Genomic DNA, 8,143 nt, shown 5'->3' on the forward strand with positions numbered 1-8,143 from the left:
GAGATTTCTGCTGTGCATCCAAATACTAAAGCAAAAAATTACTACACCAAGCAAACACTTCATTAGGAGGGATAATAGTTCTCTTATACAAAGCATTGTTTATCTGATTCCACAAAGCCTAGAAAAAGAATAACAAAAGATCAGCAGAACCCTTATCCATATTGGAGAAAATATTAGAAAAAAAATGTATAATGTCTAAGTGTCTATTAGTATTATAAAAGTGAGCAAAATCTGTAGCCTTCCAAGCTTTCCTGGCTCTAGTGCATTCTAGTAAAGCATGCGTAACAATTTCAGGTTGTAGGTTATAGAATGAACACATAGGGGATGGAATAATATGTCTCTGGAAAAGGAGGACAGCCATAGACACAGAATTAGAAACAATTCTCCATATAAAATGTTTGACTTTAGGAGGATTTTAGCATGCCAGACTTTAGACCAAAAGAATTTTGAACTTTGAAAGGAAGAAGTAGAAGGAACATCCCTACCAGAAAGAGCAAGATGGTATGCTGATTTAACACTGAAAAGGCCAGAGCTATCCTTTCCGTAGATTAGGTAATCTTTACCATCAATCCCTGAAATTGGTACATTTAATATATCATTAACAGTACATTCGTCAAAATAGGTGTTGAGCCTATCCAGATTCCAGCAACTAAGTTGGTCAATAAAATACGACATAGTATTTTGACTGGAATCCAAATCACGGATGGGATGCTTAAATTTATTGGTGGGAAGCCAATGATCTGCCAAAGTTTTGATTTCCTCTTCATCACATATTTTCCATATTAATCTCGACACTAACAGATCCTTATCCCAGAGAATGCTACACCAACAAAAAGAAAGATTATGCCCAGACTTAGCATCCAAAATAGAAGTATTTGGGAAGTATTTGGCTTTCAAAGTGAGACTTAACAGGGAATTAGGTTGAGAAAAGATTCTTCAAGCCTGCTTAGCAAGCATAGCTTGGTTAAAATGAATGAGAGAATGAAAACTCAAACCCCCAAAAAACTTAGAATGACAAACGGACTGCCAGTTTTTCCAATGAACTTTCCTAGAATCCCCCGAGGACCCCCACCAAAATCTAGCCATCGGAGCCTCGATTTCCGTACAAAGCTTAACAGGGAGGCAAAAATAAGACATCGCATAAACAGGGATTGCTTGCACCATAGCTTTGAGGAGTACTTCCTTACCAGCCTTGGGAAAACATTTTGAATGCCAGGATTGAAGCACAGAGGTAACTTTATCCTTAAGAAAAGCAAAAGAGTGATGTTTAGAACGTGGCAAACATTAAGGTAAACCTAGGTATTTACTAATGAAAAGTATGCTATACAAATTAAAGGTCGTGAAAAAAAATATCCCTAATATGAGAAGGAACATTTGGTGAGAAAAGCATTAACAGAGGACTTATTGAAATTAATGACTTGACGAGACGCACGAGAGTAAGTAGAAAAAACATCATTGAGAGCAGCACAAGAATTCCTATCCGCGGTGCAAAAGATGATACTATCATTAGCAGAAAAACAGATGGATTAACGAAGGAGCTCTGCGAGAAATGGAAATACCTTTCAAGATATTACTCTCTTGCTTAGCCCTAAGAAGGGAAGACAACCCTCCTTGTGCACAAAGAATGAAAAGGTAAGGGGAAAGAGGATCCCCCTGCCTAAGACCTCTAGTAGGCTTAATTTCCCCTGTAATAGCTCCATTAATCAAAAAGGATATGCTAGTCATGGAAATACATTTCATAATAAGAGAAACAAAATGTAAAGGAAAATTGAAATGAAACATGAGACTTTCCAAAAAAGGCCATTTCACTCTATCAAAGGCCTTATGAACCACTTCTTGAGCTAGGAGAATGTTATCAAAAATGATTCTGCCAGAAACAAAAGCACTCTGAGAAGGGGAAATAACTTTGTCCAAAACAAGTTTAAGCCTATTAGCAAGGACCTTAGAGATAAGTTTATAGAGGGTATTACAAAGGCTAATAGGTCGAAAGTCATGGACAACATGAGCATGTCTCTTTTATTATATTAATTGAATATTATTTTTAAATTAATAAATTAATTTAAATACCATCAATATTTTGATTATTATATATATGCATTATACATAAATTTTATATGGATGGTGTACATAAATGACATAGAGAATAAAAATAAATAACACTACAAGATATGTCACTTTTACCAGCACAGTTCGCTACTGTGCCAGTAAAAGTAACTTTTACCAACGCATTTCGCAAACTGCGCTGGCAAAGAGGTCAAAGTTTTACCAGCGTACATTTGTAGTGGCTAAAATCTAACTTTTACCAGCACATTTACGCGCTGGGAAAAGTCATTTTTGCCAGCGCTTTTCATTTTATGCTGACAAAAGTTCTAATACCAATATTGATTTGTCGATCCCCTTTTGCCAACACATCACAAGTAAATTCTATTTTACCAACGCAATACCAACTTTTGCCAACACAAAAATCTGCTGACAAAAGTGATATTTCTTGTAGTGTAATATAGTGATAAAATATATAGAAAAGTTCATTTTAATTAATAAAAAATACAATAAAATTTAATATTTACTAATTAATAAATATTTTTCTTTAAGAAATAATTATTTTATTTTTATGTATAATTAACATTAAATAAATGTAATAAAAAATTATTTTTATTTTTATTTTTTAAAATAATATTTAAGATTCATGTACTAATTAATTCAATTAACGGTAATATAATTACATATTAGTACACAACTAAACACACTTTACACATTTTTCAACAATTATATTCTCATAATAATAATTAAATTATTTTTAACACTTCCTTCAAAAGCCCCTCTGTAATAAATAAATATTATAAGCATAATATATTATATATATACTTTGATCTTTTTAATGAGTCAAAGTACATCAATAAAAACCACAGCAAGCACATCTAACCAAGTTCCTAACCATTTCAACGAACTCATACATCTTTTTCTCTCTCTCTCTCCTCCACCAATTTTCCTCCATAACCAAAAGCTTTCGAAACCCAGAAAAATCAATTAAAGCTCAAAAATGAATAATAATCATCCAAAATTAATGATCCATTACCACTCTTTATTGGGTTCTAAATCTAATAATATTGCACTAATAATCTTCCTCTTCTTAACCGGTACAACTATTCTTAGTCTCTCCATTTGGTCACCTCCTTACTTCTCAATATTCCAAACACAACATCTCATCCAATGTAGTTCAAATTCAGTAAGTCTTTTTCTTATTATTATTATCATTAAAATACTAATTATAAATTAACATATTTCTTTTTGTTTTTATTTTTTTTCTTTTGAGGTAATGATGACCCCGAAAATAAATGAAGATGAGCTAGAATTAGCATTGGCGAAAGCCTCAATGGGAAACAAGACAGTTATAATAGGTGTGATCAATAGGGCTTATGCAGAGCAAGATTTGAAAGGTGACACTACAATGCTTGATATTTTCTTAGACAGTTTTTGGTTAGGTGATGAAGACACTAGGAAGCTACGTGATCATCTTCTGATCGTGGCAGTTGATCAAACGGCCTACGATCGTTGCCAGTTCTTGAGGCTTAATTGCTTTAGATTAGAAACGGAAGGTGTGGATTTCAGGGGTGAGAAGCTCTTTATGTCTCGAGAATTCATTAAGATGATGTGGAGAAGAACTTTGTTTCTCTTGGATGTTCTTAAACGCGGTTATAGCTTCGTCTTTACGGTACGTATATAATATATTATTACTTGTTTATTTTCTCTAATTAATCTCAATTAATAATCTTATAATTAATTAGTTACTTAATTACCTGTACAATTAATATATTACAACTTTTCACATGAGAGGCAGTTTTTGTTAGAGATGGAATTTAAATTAACCATGTGAAAACTGGATATGCATATGGTTATTTTATTTATAAATTTCGTTGAATAGATAGTTACATTACAGTATTACTAAATTAACATAAATATATATATAACGTCATAATTACTAGTATAAATGAAAATGAAGAGCCTGGTCAAATTTTTTAACAATTTATAGGCATAACATACATGGAATTTTTCTAGAAAACGAATAAAATAAAAAGAAATTTCTAACTTGTTGAATCTGTCCCATATTCCTCCTACAGTATTACATAATTTTTTTTTATAAAGATTAATTAATTAAGTCAAAAGTATTTATAATAAAGTTAAAAGTAATTTAGAGGGTGGACCTTTATTATAGGAGTTGGGATCAGAAAACATTGGGGGATATTATTGACCTATCAACTAATTAATTCATTTTTCACATGAGAATATTCAATATTGATCCCCACCTCTATCTCACAGTACTCTAAATATTTCATACACGTGTCCTTTTATACTTTTTGTTTTGGGATTACTTATTATTTATTATTGAGAAATAATATGATAAGAATAGTAATCAGAATCGAAATAAATTACGGAATCAATATTTGTAATATGTTATTTACTAAATTTTTTTAGAAATAGAATAGTTGTAATGTATCTTATTTACTTTATTAGGAAACGTAATCGGAATGCTTAAATTGACTAAATTGCCTTTTGAGTTAAACTATATTATATGGTAGTTATTTTATAAGATATATTTTAAAGGATAAAATTGTCATTATATATTTAATATTAAAAAATAAAATAAAAATAATTAAAATCCATTACCGTTGATGGCATTGTGGGAGAAGTTCTCCCTTTTTTTTCTCCCTTATTTAATCAAGTTCTTTCTTTCTTAATTTTAATAATGTAAGTAAATAAATATAAAAGAATAATTACCTTACTATTGATTCTCATTACTTATTAGTAAACATGTCTGTTGATTTAGGTAAGTGAATATATTATATACATATAAATAATAAATTATAATTAATTTGTGACGTTTCTGTAGGGTTACGTAGTGTAGTAAATGATAATAATGATAATATATTTCTAACATATTGCCTTAAGAAAAAAGATGGTTTATACGTTATATTTTTACTATATATAATGTAATACATATGCAACATCAATACGAAAAATATATATGTATTTATTTATTACTAGCTAGTAATTAGTTTCTTCTTATGTGTATATTTATATTTATATGAATTTTCTTGAATAACACCAATTAATGATCTATACATTTAAATTTTTTTGAGAGAATTAGGAATTCAAGAAAAAAAAAGGTCAAACAATATATAATTTGGAGGAACATAAATGTAGGGAGAATAAATATACGTACCTGAAAAACCATATATATATGATCATTAATTTATGACTTTATATTATTATTATGATATCAAAACTTCAAAAGAATAATTTTTGTTGAAAATTTTCTAGATTCCTCGCGTGAATGATGAGTTTTTGTTTGTTGCACACACTAATTAATTATATATTGATCAATCGAATTTTTAATTATTATAATCATTAATTTGGTGGCCGATATATTATTAATGTCATTGTTTGTAAGGGTTTGGTATAACTAGCTAATTTTTTTTATTAACATAAGTTAGTTGAAACATGTATTGTGGTGACATATACATATACATATTATTATATTACATGACCTCATAACGTAAGGATCCTCATTATAAGGATCATATTATTACATTGAATGATTTTATTATTTATATTATATATATAAATATTTGAGGTACAATAATATTTCATATAATATATAACATGTAAATGAAAGACAAGGACGAGAATAATTGGAGAAATTTTTATGAAAAGCCAGCCTTGTTATAGCTACCAAATAAGACTATATATATAGTCTACATTATAATGACTAAGTAAATATAAATAATTGGCAGTTCGAAATCACTATATATTACAACTTTAGACCAATTAAGCTAAGTTTCAATGTTATATATATTTTATTTTATGAATTTTTCAATAATATACATTATTACTAAACTATTTACAGAATTAACCTTACACAAAAAATTACCTAATACTAACTTTTCTACTTTAAAAATCAAAGAATCGGTCCATTCCTTTGCACTTTATATTTATTTATTTATTTAAATTTACTTTTTTAAAACTGAAACATGTGTTTTTTTTTTTTGGTAAATACCATTTTGGACTCTCTGTTTTACAAAAGTTACCAATTAGATCATGTGTTTTGTTAAATGACAAAATAGACCATGTATTTTTTAAAATAGTACAAATAGGACCCTGAATTGATTTTTTATCCAAATAAAGTTTAATTATAATCCGATCTAAAAGTGCTATGACAAAACTGTTTACATTTTTTATATCTGTTCGTATTAAGCATTGTCTTCAAGTTAGTTGTATTAAAAAAAAAAGTTGTCAAAAATTAAGCTCAGGGTCCTATTTTTACTATTTTAGAAAATACATGGTCTATTTTGTCATTTAACAAAATACAGGGTCCAATCTGTAACTTTTGCAAAACACAGAGTCCAAAATAGTATTTATCCTTTTTTTTTCTAAAAAAAATATATTCATTTCCTTCTCTTAATAGTTTTTGTTTTTTTTTTAAGAAAAAAATTAAAAAAAAAAAAAAAAAAGAATTCCAATTACACCGTTAATTATTTTAACTCAAAAAAATATCATTGCAACAAACTTTTAAAGATGATTATTTTGTTATGTGGGAAGCATGTATGTAATTGTATATATCTTTTTACTTAATTAAATGATCCAAAAACAATTATAAATAAAAAATAAAATAGTGGTCACGTATTGAAAGATTCTCCCCTAATAAAAAAACGTTAATAATATTTAAATGGAAAATATTTAGAAATCGACCTTATTTTTAAAATTTAGATATAAAATTAGGTGCAAGTAAAAAAACCCGATAATTAATTTTAATGCTTCTCAATTTTTTAGTACGTATTTTCTTTAGTGTACGTGATTTTTTTTTCATGCATAAGTACTCTTTTTATATATTGTCTCAAAAAGAGAGAAAAAAATATAAATATTTTAATTTTCATCATGCAATAGTCTCATACTATTATAAAATGAATTAATTTTTGTTCTTATATATACTTTTTCTCTATAATAATTAATTCATAATTTATTGAAACAGGACATGGACGTAATGTGGCTCAGAAACCCATTTAAAAGACTAAGCAAAAATGAAACAGAAGATTTACAAATAAGCAGACATATTCTTTGGAGATCCATGGAACAAGAAACATTTAATAAACACAGGATTCTACTACATAAGATCAAACAACAAAACCATAGCTTTATTTGATAAATGGTACTCCATGAAAAACAACTCAACGGGCCTTAAAGAACAAGATGTCTTATTGGGCCTAATCCGTGGTGGTATAATTGACCAATTGGGCCTCAGAGTAAGGTTCTTGGACACAAAATACTTTAGTGGGTTTTGCCAAGACTGTAAGGATTTTAGAGCAGTCACCACTGTCCATGCCAATTGTTGTAGAAGCATCACTGCTAAGATTACTGATTTAAGGACTGTTTTAAGAAATTGGAAAAGGTATAAGAAGATTGTGTCATATAAACGCTTTGCTAATAATGTTAATACCACTCAGTGGACTGGCCACTGGGGGTGTTGGAACTCTTGGAAAGTTGGTAATAATAAGACTAGTAATAAAATGATTAAGAATTAAACAAAATTAATTAAAGAGAGATTGTAATAATAAGATTGGTTTAAATAGGCTTTAGGTTTCATTTTATGTATTGATTATTGGTTGATAATGTCAAAATCCAAGGCTAAAATAAAAAGGAAAGAAATGAGTGTTGTAGTTTATTTGCTTGTGTATGATTCGCTTGTTACAAGTTTTGTAGTGCTTTATCTCTGATGTGACTCACTCTTTAAGTTGGTTTTTTGGTTTTTTTTTTTAATTAAAAAGAAAAAAAACTTCATTAATTAAGACATTTGATAACACTTTTTTTTTATTAGTTTTTTGTTTTTAAAATTAAAAAAGTGAAAATATTTTTCAAAAACATGTTTTATAAAACTGTTTTTACTTTTCAAATTCTTAATTGAGAATCAAAATTTTAAAAACAAAAATATATTTTTTTTAAATAGTTTTTTTTTTCTTAATCAATATTTTAGACTCCGATCAGACCCAGACCCAAATCCCCTCCACGGCCCTGACGCTGAACCCGGACTCTGATCCGGACCCGAATCTGACTACAGACATAGACCCGACTTAAATAAATTCAAAAAATA

The 8,143-nt window shown here is 28.5% G+C and overlaps 1 pseudogene; it reads left to right on the plus strand.

Annotated features, from left to right (window-relative positions):
- Positions 1-3,319: 3,319 nt before the first annotated feature.
- LOC115713130 (uncharacterized protein At1g28695-like) lies at positions 3,320-7,673 on the plus strand (annotated as a pseudogene).
- The last annotated feature ends 470 nt before the right edge of the window (positions 7,674-8,143 follow it).

This window comes from Cannabis sativa, chromosome 4 (assembly GCF_029168945.1).
Source record: "Cannabis sativa cultivar Pink pepper isolate KNU-18-1 chromosome 4, ASM2916894v1, whole genome shotgun sequence".
Taxonomy (NCBI): Eukaryota; Viridiplantae; Streptophyta; class Magnoliopsida; order Rosales; family Cannabaceae; genus Cannabis; species Cannabis sativa.